This window comes from Bacillus rossius, chromosome 1 (genome assembly GCF_032445375.1).
Source record: "Bacillus rossius redtenbacheri isolate Brsri chromosome 1, Brsri_v3, whole genome shotgun sequence".
In the NCBI taxonomy this organism is placed as follows: domain Eukaryota; kingdom Metazoa; phylum Arthropoda; class Insecta; order Phasmatodea; family Bacillidae; genus Bacillus; species Bacillus rossius.
In genome coordinates this window covers 80942136-80961515 of record NC_086330.1, presented here as the reverse complement: position 1 = coordinate 80961515, position 19380 = coordinate 80942136, and the positions used below count along the sequence as shown (strand labels likewise).

General features: G+C 36.7%; 2 non-coding genes across 2 annotated transcripts; both read right to left on the bottom strand.

Annotated features, from left to right (window-relative positions):
* Positions 1 to 3637: 3637 nt before the first annotated feature.
* On the bottom strand, positions 3638 to 3709 carry Trnae-cuc (transfer RNA glutamic acid (anticodon CUC)). The gene has a single exon. It is a non-coding gene; the product is annotated as a tRNA-Glu (tRNA).
* A 3543-nt stretch (positions 3710 to 7252) lies between these two features.
* Trnae-uuc (transfer RNA glutamic acid (anticodon UUC)) lies at positions 7253 to 7324 on the bottom strand. The gene has a single exon. It is a non-coding gene; the product is annotated as a tRNA-Glu (tRNA).
* Between the last annotated feature and the right edge of the window lie 12056 nt (positions 7325 to 19380).

The following is a 19380-nucleotide window of genomic DNA, read 5'->3' as shown; positions in this document are numbered from 1 at the left end:
CTCTGACTGGACACTTCTGTGGATGAGTATTTCTCATTGGTCCACAGTACTCCGTATGAACTGTGAGCCAATAGCAGACGCAGCAGGATGGTATCAGTATTTCAATTGTATCCTATTGCGGAATGAATCCTCGAAGTTTTCCAGTTCCTATTCATCATGATACTATTTTTGCACATAAATGTCAATCGGCCGATGTAAGGTACGTGGGTTTTAGGGCATACAGTATTGCAACAGACACTCGTGTTTGTTAAAATTATTAAATATGTAAGATAGTTATTTGATGCAGATGTATGCGCTAGAAAAGAAATACCAAACTCTTGCTATATATTGAAGTTCGGACATGTAAAGCGCTTCAATGAATTTATAAACGTGACAATACGTCTGCTGCCATGACACACGTTTCCGACAGTTTTATTGGCAGTAGGCCGCGCGATGTTGGACTCGAAGTAGTTTTACTGCGCAGTTTGCTCGCGCATCCGTCACCTTTCTTCAGCTGGGTTCACAATTGAAAAACATAAGCGAGTGCATAGCAGACCACGCACGACTGTCCACGCGGCCTGTGCGAAATGGGTTCACAATTAAAATCTTACTGGTAATAATAGCCATTGAAATCTGTTGGTAGTGTTAGTAAAAATTGTATTAACAATCGAATGTTTATCCCGTAACATCTGACCTGTAATTCGTTAACTAAATTTTCAACATATAAATAATTTTTGGTGATGTAAAATTGTTAGTTAACCATTCTAACCACCAAACATTTTTTTTATTTACATTAATTGTAATTTTTTATATGTACTTAATACAATTGTTAATATATCGACAATTTCTCGCCACAATACGATTGATAAATATAAACAGTTCTGTTATCCCGCCAAAATGGCGTCCACTCTTTCTCTCATTGGCTGTTGCGCCATGCATCCGTAACATAAATAAAATATACTCATTTCCCTTCTATGCGCAAGACCGTCCTATGCGCTATTGCGAATCAGTAGGTTTGGAAACATGGCGGTCAATTCTTGTGCGCAAGACCAACTGTTACTTGTAATCGTTATTGTGCACCCTGCTTAACGTCACGCATTGCGGTCCACGCACCGCCACAAGGCAATCAGCCGCTGAGCACACGTGACCCAGATCGTGAAGATTGCGCCGTTGTTGGTATCAATCACCGCGTCACGTGCGAAGGCTGTTGTACACGAATGTCGCTCGTTGGCCGTTGTCTTTCAGGGCGTGTTCACGTAATTAATTGTCTTCTGTAATTCCCCGCGTTCGCTCGTGATTTTAGATGAATCCGTAATTCAATCATGGTTGATTTTTACAAATTGCTAAATGAACTAGTAACTTCTTTAGACGCGTTATGAAAAAAAAAATTATAAGAGTGAATTTTTGCGATCCGCGCGCACAATGCAACGAAATTTTCACAGGATGAATAAAAGCTTCATACAAATAAAAATTATATATGTGCTTTTAAATCTTATACTTTAGTATTGATATTGAATACTTATCCATATAGTTAAAAAAATATTGTGAATAATAGAAATAATTATATAGTTTTTACATTAAAAAATTATATATTTTGATCAAATCTAACTTAATTTAAGAATAGGAAATGTTAAATAAACATGACTTAACCTATCTTCTCTTATTCCACATTTTCCGAAATATCACCTCTTAAGTTGTGACAGGGGTTAATATAATTTTACAAATAAAAAAGTTATGAAATCTACTAAATCATTATTGGCAATAATAATTTTAACTCAATATAAATATAAGTTTATTATAATTTTTTTGGAGTTCACATCTACGGCTAAATGAAAAAAAGGGTTGAGTTTGGTTTTTGTTTGGTTAATAGATATTGCCATATTTACTTAGTTCTTAATTTTTACATTGGCATTCCTGTGAGAAAAGAAGTGAGGGATACAAAATTTGGTGCTTTAGTTTAATTAATAATAAGTTAACTATGAGTCAACTAATATGTTGTATAATAAAATTTATATCTGTAGTTTATATTTCAAATAAAGATTGTTTGTATAAAATATCCTTAAATAATGGGAGGTATTTGTAATAAGTTGAAATTATTTAATAATTCTAAGAATATCTTTGATCATAGAAAATGAAATATTCAATATAAATAATAACATAAACGTTTTTAAATAATTTAGGTGCGAATTAAAAAAATTTTTTTTTAAATGTCTAAGTTTTATTTCATCAAGGTAAAACATATCATCGAACACACTGAAACAGAAGATTAACAATAAGATATTTAATCTATTCGAAAGAAAAAAAAATGGTGTAATAGCTACTCCAAAAATATCATTCTTAAACAGTTAAGTTTTGGAATAAATATTTTATGCGTCTAAAGATTTATTTTGTTTATTATCTAGTAATACTGTTTGGAATTAATCACATAAGATTTTTTAATGGTAAGATATTACCAATACTCAGAAATTGTGCGAGAAAGCAACGTGTTATTAACTAGTATAATATAAATTATTACAATATTTAATAAATAATAAAAATTAACCAATTAGAATAAACTGACAGCATATTTATGGATTTTAATTAATTAAAATATATTCTCGATTATTTTACTAAATTATAGGTATAATTAATTTTATACGCGTATTTAAATTAAAGTTGGATTCAAACTATTTATTAAAAAAAATTATTTGATTGAATTTATACTTTAGCAATCGTATTTAAAATATCACTCCAGTCATTTTATTGTTTTATCTCTATTAATTACTTGCATGCAAAACAAAGATAGTTATTTATTACGCCAAGTAAGTATAAATTCTAACGCCCATACATTAGTACACGCACCCATTATTTTTTAAAAACTTAAAGAAAAATATATATTTCAATGCTTTTATGTAATATGACATTGTAATATATTGGTATAAAGTTTAGATTAACCGTTCGCTTGGTTTTCTCAAAACCTGAGTTTTTCAGAGTTTTGGGTTTAGAGAAACACAGTTTTAGTACATACGTTTACTAACACTTAATCTATTAATTTCATTGCAAACACTAACCTGCACTGTGGTACGTGAATGCTGATAGTTTCCAGGGAGGAAGTGAATGGACATATCAAATATAAATTAATTTAGAATTCATTTACGTTAATCTTATTCCCATTTCTTGTTCGGTTAAAAGTTTGAAACTTAAATAGAAATAGATAATGTAAAAATAACATAATCACACTCACAGTATAATACACATGTAATAATATTCTGTGGTTGAATTGGCTTTTCCATTATTTATTTTTTTTTTTTTATTAATAAAAGTAAAAACATATTTTCGGGAGGAAAGTCACTAACCTTGCCAGACTTGCGTTTCTTCTGACAGGGACCCAAGCTAGCGACGGAAGGTGATGTGTGGTTGGTTGTTGGATCTCTGTAAGCCCTTGGTCATTAGCGATCCATCAGAATATTCTACGTCACAGTAGGCAGAGCAACCGTTCTGGTACCGATCACGTCAGAAGGTAGTGTAAAATTATATTAATATAATTTCTAATACGTACATTTGATAAAATTGTGATCCTTTAATATTGTTATATCACAAAGCGTTTAAAGCTTAAAAATTACTCTGCTTGCTTTTAAAATGCAATCTCCATATTTTTCTTTCTAAGTAAAAAAACATATTCCGGTACCGGGAATCGAACCCGAGCCTCCTGGGTGAGAGCCAGGTATCCTAGCCACTAGACCATACCGGACTGATGAAAGATATCTCAATATATAATGTTATATCTGTTATAATATTTAGTTATTAGTTTGAGGTAAATATATTGTCATTTGTTTACATATTCAACTGGTAGTTAAAATTACAGCCAGAAATATAACATAAATTACTTAAAATTTACCTTTTAATTACATTTCAGTCAATTTGGAGTTACATTTGAATTGGTTTTTTGTTTATCTTTATATTATTTAATATATTTCATATTCGTTTGTATTTAGATAACTTTCAAGTTTGTTTTATATGACTTATTATTATACTTTGCTTTATTGTTTTATTTTTAATATGCAATGTTAACAAAGAGAAACGTAAATGTTGAATGTTTAATATGGTTACGTGTAAGAAAAGGCGTATAACTTTATTTCTCCACCAATAAAGTCAATTATTGAATATAAAATATGAATATCTTAAATTTCCTAATTAATAGTTAGTTTTTAGTTTCATAATGATCATTAACTAAACTGATCAAACATTATAATAAAATGTATTATACATTTTTTATCAGTTTGACAATTATCGTGTCTAATTTATAAAATAGCTTGTATAATAATAACCAAATTTATTTATGAAAGTTATTTTATTTCTTTATGTATTTTGCCATCGTTTGAGGTTAAACTAACGTTATAATGTTTTAGTTATTTGTATTTTGTAATCTGTAAAATTCGAAAATGACAACACGCAAAACGCAAATACGTCACAGATTTGGTCGACAAAATCAGGCAACGGCCAAAGTACTTCCGTCGATTATAACTAAGCTAATTCACTGTTTATTCCTGCGTACAAAAAAGTGACTAAAAGGTAAAAATAAATGTGTTGTATTTGTTTTCGCTAAAAGCAATGCTAAAAGTTCGTTTGTGAAGAGCAAACAGTAAAGGTAATCTGTTGCACTTCATTTTCCGCTGATAAAAAAGTAGATTCCAAAGTAAGACGCATTTCCTGAACAACCTCGTAAATTCGTAATGCTGAGTGTGCAATAGATACGCGAGGTAAAGCAGACCTTGTAGGTTGTAGACACCTGTATGTGCCTAGCGCGGCGCGGCGCGATCTGGCGACGCGATGAAGCGATAGCTCGCGATCTAACGCGAAGTCGCTGGCTGTACACTTCACAATGGCGCGACGCAGCGCGATACGACTGGCAAAAAAAATTTTGAAACATCCTGATATCTGCCGGCGACATCTGATAACATATAAGTAAATATAAACAAACTTTGTGGATGTATTTTAAAATTTTCTCTTTTTGGTCTGGCATTGCATATGCAAGTATACTGTAACTAAGCATCGGTGAAAAGAGACATGAATAGAAATTGCCATGCAGTAAATGTTCACAGGCGGAGAGTGTTGTTGTGTTTATTATTACTTGATGATGATAATAATAATAATAATAATAATAATAATAATAATAATAATAACAGAAGATTGCACACAAGGCCCACAAATGCAAATAGATTGGGTCAAGGGGACTACCATAATCTTATCTCAGAAATACGATTAGGAGACAGTGACAATTATTTCGTATTCATGAGGATGTCTCCTAATGAATTTGATGCGTTGCTGCATATTTTTGGTCCAATGTTACAAAAAAATTCTCACCGCCTACCATTGAGCCCAGCAGAAAGACTGTCGATGACACTAAGGTATAACTTGCTAACTTGCGTGTCTAGTGCAGATATTGTGATTTTGTAAGTACAGACACTTCTTGTAATTGTTTTGAATTGGCTGATTTTTTTTTTATTTTTTATTTTTTTAAGGTACCTTGCATCAGGAAATTATTTTAAATCAATATCACTTTCCAGACACCTATTGCCTTCTATTTCAATCGTTTGTTTACTAACAACTGATATTCTTATAATTCTCCGAATTATTGCTTGCGATTGGCTGTTTACTCTTACGTCATCAGCGATGTCGCCCGCCGCGGCAAGGCAGTCTTGTCGCTTGTGCTCACGTCGCGAGCTATCGCTCGCCGCGAGCGAAGTTAACTCTGATTGGTTGGTATCGAATGATGTCACATCGCTACGCGTCGCATCGCGCCGCGCCGCGCTATTGTGAAGAGGCCTTTACTAAACGGAACCCCGTTGAGTCACGTACAGACGTATTGCGAGTCACAGGAAGGGACGCCGTACACAAATGGATGCAGTTGCAACCTGTATATATTTACTACCAGCGGGAGTAGAGCAATTTCATGGCCTTTTTTTTATTTGTTTGGTATAATTAATTTAGCAAGTTACAATGAAAGGAAACATAAAAACACTCTAGTTAAAAGTAATTAAATTAAATACGAGGAGGGGGGCTATCCCCCCTCTGGAGCCGCAGATTTGCGCCCCTGCATTTAGCATTCACTAAAGCAAGCTTGTATGTGAGTGCATCTATACACTTAATATAGTGTGGTATTTTGACTAACGAAAACATTGAAATATTGGCTAATAAAAAATAAGAACACTTACGTTAGTTTCTTCGAAGTTGATATTTAAAAAAAAAAAACTAATTATCTACAAGATAAAGTATAACATTGTTTCAGAAAAAATCTATATCTAAAAAATTATATTTAAAGAAAAATGTACACGCGCATAAGTTACAACAGTACATAACCCCTTACTTAAATTTTAAATAATATCTTCATCAGTTAAATTTTCTAGCCAAATGTAGGTGTATTTATATTTTAAAATAAATTATTGTTTGTAATTTTTTCAGGAAGAATAACTACAATATTTGGTAGCCGAAATTCTAATGATATTTGTGAAATTGTTTTATGAAATACAGGAATAGGTAAAAGTGTATGTTCAGTCTGAACCGTGTAGAAAATTATGAGCTACATAATTAATTACCTACAATAGTAGCCGTCAACGTGGTTTCTCACACAGACTGTCTTCACTGATATTTTTCTAATTTTTCATGTCTTCTTGGGGAGGGGATTTCTCTTCCCCCAATATATTATGTTTCTCGTTGTTACATACACAGAAACATACGACAAGCATCGACGCTTGCAGTTTTTTTTTTAAATATTCAAGTTTGAGATGAATGTTTTTAATTAAAATCTTACATATAATTCAATTGGAAATATTACCTTATGTAAACAAAATTTCACAAAAATATTAAATAATTAAAAACCTTAAGTAATAATACGCAAAAAATAATAGTATTACCAAAGCACCAGTTTAACCATTTATCGAAAACAAAATTCTGGCGTTAATTCCAGCAACGTCGAACCCGCATTGGAATGGAATAATAATATTTCTGATCGGGAAGCCTATTACATCCACCATTTATTTCGCGCTGACGTTACAGATGTGTCAAACGTGATTGGTTTTAGCGTCCACAGCACTATTTTGATTCCAGCATGGCGCTTTCAAATGTTCCGCCACAGCGAACCATGACGTAACACATATCGTTCTTCGATGATGTGGTAACGTAAACATATATTTTTTATTCTATATAATCCTTATATAGAATGTTAAAAACGCTATGGCTAAGAAAAAAGTAACTACTTTATTATGGCGTAATATCGATCATGCAAAATCTTAATTTCCGGTACCGGGAATCGAACCCGAGCCTCCTGGGTGAAAGCCAGGTATCCTAGCCACTAGACCATACCGGATTGATGAGTGCTAGCAGCGATTATATTGCATATATATCGTTTTAGAACGTAAAATCCTATGTTAAATTTTTAGTGTGATGTAATTTTATCTCATATGTATCATTTCAAATTGCTTAGTTACCGTTGCTGTATTTCAGTTATTTTCTTTTTTTTTTTATTTAGCTAGCAAGAAGCTCGGGACTTAGCGCGCCTCGCGACGTGCCAGCCAACTACACTGCGCAGTGCGCACTTCCCCTCGCGGGCATTTTACTCTTGAGTAAGTGAAGAGGGGAGGAGTGGCGACGCGACGTGCCAAATAGGTCGTGTCCGCCGTCAGCCCGATCGCGACAAAGTGGCGGGTACAGCTTTTTTTTATTTATTTTTTTTGGGAAGGGGGGGGGGGGAAATTCTAAGGGGGGAAAAACAAAAATAATACTTGAACTCATGTATAAAAAAACTTACATTACTAATTGACACACACTAGATATGGGCCTACAGTAGTAGCCCTAGGCGACTTGGCATTTCACGTAGTAGTATACTGTCTTCACTGATATTTAAAAAAAAAACATTTTCTTAACCTTTTAGTGGTTGGGGGAATATAATTCACAATATACAACCCCCACTCCCTCTCTATCAAGAATACGACACCTTAGACACTCACGCGTCGACTACCGGCATCCACGCATATCTTAGAAAGTCATAACTAAGAACAGTTATTACTTGAGCAGGGGATAAAAAAATATTGGAAACACTGTCTCACGGGCTTAGTTTGATCTGGGTAAATTGTTTTCTTTTTCAATTTGGGTGTATTTAAGGCTAATTCTTGTACGTTTTACTGAGGTCCCTTTTATTCACGCGTTTGCAGAGCGAACGCGGTTGACAGCTGTGGTGGTGTATTTTCCCACGCAGTTGTACCATCCATCGCTGCTTCTTAAATCCCTCTGTTTTTAAAGTCCTCAGAGACTGTATTCCAAATACACGGACTCAATTATATTTCGTAAATAAAATATTCATCATCAAATTTACTGACTTTTTTATCGACATTATTCTCTGCAAAAGTTCACACCAAACGTCAAGCGGAATGAAACTGGTACTTTGACCTTGGAGATAGTGACAAGGTTGGCAACCCTGCGTGCGCAAGTTACCCTGCACACAACGGTAGTCATTAGCAAACCACAGGCATTGTCAGTATTTGTGGAAGAGGGGGGCCGAAGCGAGTTATAAGAATACATTTTTGGATAGACCTGTTTCTTGGGGTTCTGGGAGTTTTGGAATACCCACCAGGGAAGAGTAAAAAATTGATCCTTGAAAACACATTTTTTAGGCTATCTGATGACTCTACAATGCTTCTTCGAAACCTGACAATTTTAGATAAAAAAATTTCACTTATGAAAGGTAGATTCCTTACACTGTCTATTACGGCTTGATAATTTATGTCCTAATACGTGTTTAAAGACACGGCTACTCGAAGTTCGCATATTCAGTGGCCAAAAATTGAGCCATACTCGAGTAATTTTAAACTGATTAATGAGTATTATTATTATTATTATTTGAAAAAAAAAATATATATATATATCTGACCCTCCCAGACTACGTCCTTGTAGCAAATACGCTCCGTCGTGAATAATAAAAAAAACAGTCTAATTTTTCCCAATGTAATTTTTATAACGCGGCGTTCGAGTACACCTCAACGCGACAGCGAGAATGGCAGGATGTGATACCCACTGGTCACGCGAGGCGCCCGGAGCATAAAGCAATAAAGATAAAAGAGTCGCAGCTCAATGCTATAACTAAAGCTCTTATTTTCTTTGGAATTCCAGGAACTGTGCTGTATTTAGAGGCAACCTAACAACCTCAAAAGTTAACTTTTCAATAGTAAATGTTTCCAACCTTGATTTTTTATATTGTGGTTGTTCGTAGTGTTTAAGATTATTTATCTTGTAATACGGAACCAAAACACTATGTTAAAACTCTCTATCCTTTGTTTCAAAAATTAAAAAAACTACGTGGCCGCATAGTATAATTTTAAAATCAAAACCCCAGTTTTTATTCAGAGAAAAAAAGTCCACGCGTGTGCTAACCTTTCCTTTGACACAGAATGAATATTTATGGTATAAAAAACAATATTTACATACAAAAAAATGTGTAAATATGTTTCATTTCAAGCATCATTAATACGTGTTTCGTGCCTAACAAACATACAAACGATTTTGTTTTAACAGCAATGCTTATTTCATTGCTGCCAAAATAATAAAATTCAACACTGACAAAAAAATTTCCAAAGCATAATATTTTGCCATTATACTTAATACGCAATTCCGTTAATACAATAATTCCATAAATTCTGAACTAAAAATGTTTGTAAGATTACATTTTTATTTGTGTTCTTATGTTTAACAAATATATATATAATAATCTTATTTTTAGAAATTAATATTTGATGTTGGCATTTCTCAACCACACAGTTTTAAGTGACCATATTCTGCCTATAGAGTTGCGCTCCGCTGGTCGGCCCAGTGTAAGGCAGACTTAGCACGCACCTGCGAGGCACCGGACACGGCCAATATGTGTCGTAACCGCCCGCGCCAGTCGGCCAGTGCGTCATCGCACAGACATGGGCGACACTATTCATTCATTTACAACATGAAGTACCCTGCGTTGCCCGGGCTAAACACCTCGTAATATAAGGAACATCACTACCGAGTGTCAAGTCTGTAGGACATAAATTTGAAAAACGGAAATTTTTTTTATTTTAAAGTTGGTTGCACAATCTTGGTGCATCAAGGCTAAGCATCAGCAAAAACTCGAACGCCAATCCTCAGCTTCGTTTTGTGGGGAGGCAGGTGACTCCTAGTGAGGCAAGATGTGACGGACGCACCAAAAGATAGCACGTAACAAATTCAAGGCAACGTCATCTATTGACGAAATTCTAAACTGAACTGTTATTAGCGCCTTTAGTTCTCTAGCAGTCGCGAGCTTCACTAAGCGGATGAGTTTCGCCAAGGAGAAGGAGAGTAAGTTGCTAGACCTTACTATATGACCGTGTGGCGGACACAGAGAAATTATAAAAACGCACTGTTTGTGTGTGTAGACCTACATCCTATGATTTTCTATTATAAAAATGAATTTACCCCCTTTTCACTCCCTTAGGGATGGAATTTCATAGTTACATGTAGGCCCATAAACTATGTATGTGCAAAAAAAATGTCTATCCGTTGTTCCATTCCTGCGAGAAAGAAGTACAAAACAACGAACACACTTTCGCGTTTATAATATTAGTAGATATTATAGTCTTTATTGGTGGAGAAGTTAAGGCGATAAGCATTTTTTTACACTTAACCACATTTTCTGCTACTACATAATACATTGAAAATTTCAAAAATAAGCATAACATAAAACTTAATAGATGATAACATAGGTAAAAAAATAGAAAGTAGAATTAAATTTTAACTAAATGTTCAAAGATAAGAGGTAATAATTACAAAATTTAACCAGAGAGCTAATTGCATGAAACTAAAAATCAAGTATAGGCATACAGGCGCTGGAAAGTAATTAATGCATAAAACAATTCAGCGTTGCCAAAACAAGATGATTATATTAAAGTAGAATTGTATTAAAACCAGTCACTCTCACATTCACACACAGATTCAAGCAGTAGATAAGCGCATTCTCTCAACGATTCTTGCATTGTGGAAGATTGACTTAAAGGGAATAAATAGCAACACAAAACATCACATTTATTTCAATTGTGTTTTTATGCAATAGTACCTTTGTATCGTTTAATACTGGAAATTACGTTCGCTAAGGCAGATACCACACATTAACCGATTTTCAAAGACAACTGCATACAGTTAGTCACAAAAGTATTCGTCACGAGCTGGGTTGAGATGGGTATATAAATAAATAAATATATCATCACTTCTACTTTGTTTCACATAAGTGGCCAGTAAAACTGTATTTGACTGTGAACATGAGAGATAACAGCAAAACTCTAAGTTCTGCTCAGTTTTCTAAGGTTTGTAAGTACATAGTAATTTAGCATTTTTTTTTTTTAAAGTCTGTATTATATAATGTTAAAACTAATAATTATAACAGACGTGTGTATACAAAAAGTATATATATCTATATGTGTGTGTGTTGATATTACAGTTAAAATTTTTTGAAAATTGTTATCTTTCAATGCTATTTTCTTGTAAATGTATGTTTCAGTGTATCACTTTAGATTGTAAGATGTTTTGGATATGTAAAATGTAACTATGTAAATTAAGTGTTCCATAGCCTTATGGTAGAACCAAAATCAATGTCAAACGGAATGCATTGCGCGAAATATAACTAAATAAAACAAGTGTTCCTAAAAGTTGTCGGAAACAGCAACGCAGTAGTATGCGCCCACTTCGTTGACTGTGTTGAATCGTGTGTGTATAATCGAGACAGAAACATATCGGGTGCACTGATTCAGTGTTTACTTGAGTGCCTGCGAATAAGCGACCACATGCAGGATGGAAAAGGCAAGACAAGAGGACGAACTGTTGTTGAAAGGGAACGCACCCTCCAACTACACACGAACGGAAAGTCACAACGAAACTGCAGGAATACCACGGACAAGAGTGGCAAATATATAGAACTAGTTCGTTCGTGAGTGATAAACCAAGAAGCCGACACGACAAGAAGAGTCATATGCGATCGATGTAGCGAAGTCCTCATATTCTAGTCCTGCGCGCTTTTATACGAGGCAGAAGCTGCTACGGGGAAGAACATCAGCATCGACGCGTAAGACGTACGTATGTTATACAGAGCTGGACTAGTAGGATGCATAAGCCGGAAGAAGCCCATTATAAGGAAAGATAAAAAGAAAAAAGACACTTTCTTCTGAAAACAGTACATTAGAAAGCCACCGGATTTTTGGAAGCGGGTGTGCAAATCATGAATGCAAACTATATTTATTTCAATCACCAGACAAACGATGTGTGCGGAGTAAGATGATCCAGTAAAAGAGCCTGCAGCCTACAGTCAAGTTTTGTGGCTGAGGCATAATTTTATGGGGGTGTATGTTGGCAGCAGGGGGAGAGAGGTATCTAACACGTAGTACAGTATGTCCATAACAAATTTCCCGTTTTCAGTGATATATTAGAACAGTTTAATTTAGACTATTTACAACAAATCATACATCAAATTGAAGGTAAACCAACCAAGTTTTACTTACAAATATTCAATATGTGCACCTTTAGTTATACGGCACACATCCAACCTAAAGTCCAATTCTTCCCAAACTTTGGTTAACACGTTCGGAGTAATGGAAGCAATAGCCTCTTCGATTCTGTGTCTCAACTCTGGCAAATTATTAGGTAGCGGTGGAACGTAGACATGATCTTTTATAAAGCGCCAAAGGAAAAAAAAATCGCATACCGTTCCGTCATGTGAACGTGGAGGCCAGCGAAAAAGAGCTCTGTCGTCTCGATCATTACGACCAATCCAACGATCAGGTACTTGACGTTCAACAACTCTCGTACAAACGAAACGCATGTTGAACTGAAATTACAGATTCACTCTTAGCAAATTGCAGAACACAAAACTCTTTACGCTCAGGAGTCGCCATTTTGCTTAAGTGGCGATGCAAGCGAGAAAAGAACAAAGGAACACTCGCGCATGCGCTTATCTAAAACTGAGTTTCTCTAATTATGACCTTGAATAAAAACTCTACAATGCTCACAGTTGATTATATTAAAATTTATAACAGGGATATCCTTTTATAAATATACTGTAATTGTAACTATGAATAATATGATGTATCTGGATATATTAGCGCAGAAACTGAAACCTAACATGCATAAACTGGAATTGATAGCGCTTATTACTTTCAATATACCGCTGGAGTCGTCAAGGAATGGCTGTTGTACAATACACTCACATCTTGCAAACACCACCCCAGTCGCCAGACTTAAAACCCGTTTTACATTTATGGGCCTCAACAAAACAGATACTGAGAAAAAAAGCAGATTACAAGCAAAGAAAACCTTAAAGATTGTTTCACTAAAGAATGGAGCAAAATAGGCCTAAACATCTCATAAAAACTTACTGAATCAATACCAAGAAGAATAAAAGCAGCGATCACTCCTAAAGGAAATGCCGTCAATTACTTCATTGCTGTGAGTGACTGAATTGTTAGTGTTATTGTACATATATTAGACTCATACTTTAGCATCCTCAATTTGTGCACGGGTTTCTATTTTTTTAGAGCTATTGAAGTGAAAACTTTTTGTTAAATAACACCGTTGTTTACAATGCCAATTAAACCAGATACTGTGTATCAAAAGGCACTTCCTTGTAACATTCAGGTTATTCAATGTTCCTTTAATTGTTAATGGCCAGTGGTAGAATTCTTTAATGACCTACAGTATTATTTCAGTTATAGTCATTACTAAACGTCAATTAATTGGTAGGGTAAACTTTTTCGCAGCCAGTCACTATTCACTTCAGGCATTCCACTCAATAAATATATACTACGTTTTAACGAAGCCAAAGTTTGAAAATTTAAACGTTATAGCTATTACCAAATACTGTTAAAGCAAAAAGCTGTATTTTGATGCATATCTCTCCCCTTCACACAGTATCTTGTACATACGCCATTTCGTCATAGAAATAAGCCTGATGACTGGAACAGATACCAGTTTCTGAAACATTGTAACTGTCCATAGTGTTATCGGTGTTTCGTCAAGATTATCTGTTCAGTTTTTATCAATGGTTCATCTGTGATTCGCTGCGCTGTCCGGGATCGTAGGTTTGTAATTTTCTTGTCCCGCACTGTCCTGCATGCACCCCGCACGACTGTGCCAAGGGTTTTCCCTGTGTCTGTGCATGTTTTACCTGGACCCAACCTCACTAGTTATAGTCTGGAGTTAAAATAGGGGAGCTGATCAAGGCGCTAATCGCTGTCGTGGCTGGCCCATCCCCGATTAAAGCACACGATGCATGGTTGAAACCCCACATAAGGCGAATAGGCTTCAGCCTGAGACGCACTTACGACGGCTTACATAGTCGTGACTTGAGGTTTCTTTTTTCATCTTATTAACTATGACCTTGTCTTCCCCTCCAAACCCGAAACTGCATTTGGCTGATTTTATTTTTGTAATGGGGTTGCATACCGGAGTCATCAGATGGTAGTGGAGTGAGGTAAGTTGTTGCAGCCAAATGACTGTGCTCTTTTCGTATTAAAATAAAAGTAATGTACCGAAGCTCGTCCAACTCCCCCCCCCCCCCTCCTTCCACCATCCCACCACTCGTCAGTAACGAAATGTGTGATGACGTCAGTGAAATAATAGACCAGAGAAATGTGTGAGCCATCGTGTCTGGAATCGTATGCGGAGTGGAATGCGACTTCGTCAGACCCGCATCCACAGGCATTTCCGTGGAACAAGCCAACAAACAAAATGCTTTGTTCCACTCCCACGTGGGAAACCGCAGTTCACCGCTATGTCGGAAGTCATTTAGGCTGATTTTATAAACTACGAAAGGAAGGCAACTGCGCAGTAACGCAACACGCAACCATATAGAGTAAATAAAGTACCTACTTGTACAGAGTGAACAAAGCTACAAACAACAAAGCTACAATGTCGCAAACTTTACAAACATAAAGGCTGTTTCGACACGCTTTTAATTTACAACAAGAGTCACAAGTCTATAAATATGCGTTATTCATAAGCTATATGTTTAATGCTATCCTCTATGTAGTTATAAAACGGCCAAAAAGTGTATAAATTTGTATTAAGGAAACCACGGATATTTTCGTTATCATTTTGAGTAGCAACCCTGCAATTTTCCATAGCTTTGTAACATTTTATTTAGCTGATATAACAATGGGAAATTGAAGAAAAGTATACCAATGTTGTCAAGTCTTTGTCCTTGCAGCATAACACACACAGTACTTATCAAATTCACGCATATTTCACAAATATGTCGATCACTGAATGAGATTACATGCAGCTAGTACGCCGGTCACTTTCACCATGCCATGTTGTCTTCTTCGTTTTGCCAAGATTAAACACTGTAATATGTTATAATATAAAAGTTTTTAAAAGTTAATAAAAAATCTGTATCTCATATTCAAAGGTAATAAAAATGAGAGTTTTATAAAGTTGAAACTAAATAGAATATCTTGATGTCTTAAACATAAGTAAAATACAATAGGTAACTTGAAAACTTTAATTTATTTTTATAAGGTTCGATTTAGCTTTGAGGTATCACAAAAACTGGCTCACTGCTCTCTATAATGTATCCACCCCTGCACGGAACCAAAGCAAGAAAATCACGATCGACGATCGATTATAAAACACGCAAGCACCAACCAATACGCTTAGTACGTCCCCCGATGTTCACGAAAGCTTTATATATATATATATATATATATACACATATATATATACATATATACACACACATATATATACACAGACATACATATACATGTTGCCACGCTTGTGTCCGCCATCTTGATGACTTCGGCTCGTGGCTATAGCATTTTCTGCATGCATGCGCATTGGATTTTCAACCTGTTAGATTCTCTTTGTGTATTGCGCGCTTATTTCTGGCGGATACTAAAATTTCACCCTCAACGCGTCTAAAGGAGTACAACTTCAACATCGCAGGCGATGTCTAGGAGGAAAAGACACAGGTTAAGCTTTGAGATGTATACATGCGACGTGTTCTGTACTTCTGGTGTTTGGCTAACCCTGAGAAATCAATAGTATCATCTTGTTAAACAGAATTATAGTTAGGTTTTAAAAGGAGCAATTATTGTTACTGTTCTTTCTCTAAAAATAAAAAAAATTTCGCATATTTCTCACGCTAGGGCATAATTTTAAAGAAATTCTAAATTAAATTTCGTGTCCGAGTTTCATGTTATAAATTTATTTAAACAAGAGAACACATGAATTTTCTCATTACCAAGGTTAGATGTTTAAACATCACTGGCAAGTATGGCTCCCATTTTTTTAATTCGCCCATTTTTTTTGACACGTTTTGAAGTCTTCAAAAATGTGTCGGACCATCCTGTGAATGCTCATTGTGTTGCTGATGGGCGCGTCTGTGCAAAACCGTGTGATGTACAACTTTGCCCTCGCATTCACATGAAGAGCTGTCACGTGGCGACTGGCAAGGACAACTGACAACTTACTGACGGACAGCTGAAGAGTCGTGGCGTTGCATCAGCCGCACATGGAACCCCTGGATTTTATCTTCCTAACCTAACTACGTACCGACTATGGCGGGCAGCGGGTAGACGTGTATAAGTTCGCTCCTGCTTTCTGTAGCTCCTGCAGGTGTAATTTTCGGTGTATATCTGTGTAACTTGCGTTAGCAATAGGGAAGCTGTCGTGGTGTTGAACTGCATAAAAAAGAATTGTCTAGTTCAAGCACAATAACCGTATTTTAAAATAATTTGCGTTTGTCTTTGTGCGTATCGTTTAGAACAGTGCCATGGCTGCCAAACAAGTTGAGATGCGCCAGCTTGAGCATTTAGTGCAAGAACGCGTCAAGGACCTACTTTGCTCGAAGGACATTGTGAGTGCTATTGTTGAGGCTGTAACCTCCGCTGTCTCTGAGGCTGTTATGCGTGAACTAAAGGACACGATATCCTTCAACGTAGAAGAAACAAGCAAACTGCGAGGCGAAATTCAGAAGATGGAAGGGTCGTTGAAGAATGCAAGGCGTGACCTGTTCCTGGCCCAGGACGAGCTGGAGCAGTACCAGCGGCGATCAAGTCTGCGAGTGTTTGGTGTGGCGGAGCACGACCGAGAGAACACTGACGCCCTGGTTCTGGACGTGCTTCACAACAGGCTGCAGCTTCCGCACATCACCGTCGATGACATCGACCGCAGCCATCGGGTCGGTGCAAAGAAGAATGGTAAACCTCGTCCTATAATTGTAAAATTCGTCTCATATCGACGGCGTAGTGAGGTGTTTCGCGCGAAGCGTCAGCTCGCGAAAACAGGAATCACCATACGCGAGGACCTGACCTCGGAGCGCCTCGCCCTGCTGAATGCTGCTGTTGCGAAGTACGGTCTGAAAAATGTGTGGACTGCCGACTGCAAAGTGGTTGTCAACACTGGAACACGCCGGCTTTACATTACAAAATCAGAGGAACTACAGATTGCGGAGTGAAATTCACTTCCCCACAACATTAAATAATATCTTTATCATACTTCATAAGTTTGTGTATCTTAGTTCTAATTTTTGTTATGTGGATCATGTATTTTCTCCTTTTGTTTTTTGCGTGTGCTTGTGTGTGTGACCTGTCGTGGAAGTCTATGCGTGGGGTGTTCATGGTGAGTAGTTGGTTTCATATTGAACTTCTTGTCCGCCTGGTCTCGTACCCTTGGTCGCATAGAGCCTCTTTCCCCGGAGACGCGTAACGTCCCTTGGCCGTCCCCTGCTGTGACCCCTGTCCCTACTACCCCTCTGCAGCCCACGCTTTCTACCAGCGGTCAACTCAGGCTCCAAGCGAACCGTTTCCCGCGCGCTTTACACGTTAGTCACGTTAGTCACGTTAACGCACAGTCCCTCCTTGGACACATCGACGAGTTCCGAGATATTTTCTCCTCTTTGTCATTCCACGCTATTCTAGTGTCTGAGACATGGCTAGTCCCATCCCTTGCAGATAGCCTTGTCTCTCTCCATGGATATGAGCTAATTAGAAATGACAGAACTTACAAACGTGGTGGAGGAGTGGCCATATTTGTACGTAATGACATTAAAACTAAAATTGTCTTAACCTCCCTACCCGAGAGTCTGCCTGGGCCCGAGTACCTGTTCCTGGAGGCTATTGTCAACAGCCAGAGAGTGTTGTTAGGAGTAGTTTACAAGCCCCCTAAAATTAACTATGGTGATGAACTTGAAACAGCTATTATGTCAGCTGTCTCGATGTATGAACATGTCATAATTTTGGGTGATTTTAATACTAATATTCTTAATGAAACGAGTCATACGCGCTATCTGAGAAATATGCTCGCTTCTTCTAACCTTAGCATCTGCCAACTTTTGCCTACTCATCATACTGAAAAAACTAGCACGTGGATTGATTTAATCATAGCATCTAACTTAGAAAGAGTTCTGAACCATGGACAACTTGCAGCCCCTGGTCTCTCCCACCATGACCTCATTTTTGTAACCTATTCCTTAAAAGTCCCCAAGTTCTCCCCCAGGATCGTAACTTACAGGAGCTTAAGAAACATCGATACTGACAAAGTTATAGATGAGGCTGCAAACGCTCCGTGGCATAACATTCTGTTATGCAGTACTATTGACGGAAAAGTTAACACTTTTAATGAGATAGTTACCTATATTTTTGACCAACATGCTCCTGTCGTTCGTAAGCGTATAACGCGCCCCCCCCTCTCCGTGGATGACACCTGTCATCCGTAAATTAATGGCAAAACGAGACCATGCGTTTCGAATTTTCAAAACAGAAAGAAAACACAACTCGTCTCTTAAAGGTGAAATGTTTGAAATTTACAGAAAACTCAGGAACCAGTGTACTCAAGCTGTCAGAACAGCCAAACGAAAACATTTGTACGGTCTCTACGAGTTTCGTTCTGAGCCTAAGAAATTGTGGGCTAGTCTTAGAACAGCGGGTATTAACTCATCACAGAAAGATTCTGATCTTAAAAATCATAATTTAACAGCAAACCAGTTAAATTCATTTTTCGTTAGCCAGCATACAGATACGTCAATCCCGTCCACAACCAAATCGTCTGACACATTCGTACCTAACAACTTTGAGTATTCTGAAGATAAGTTTTTCTTCTCTCCTGTGTCATGTCTAGATGTCGCGAAAGCCTTGCGTCGCATCAAAAGTAATGCAATTGGTAACGACCAAATATCAATTAAAATGCTGGAAATTATTTTACCTTTTGTAGTCCCTGCATTAGAACATATTTTTAACGTATCCCTTACAATAGGTAAATACCCGACAGAGTGGAAGTATTCACACATAAAGCCCATACCAAAAATTAAGTCCCCTGAGACAGCTAAAGATTTTCGCCCTATAAGCATCATGTCAACTGTCTCCAAAGCCTTTGAACATC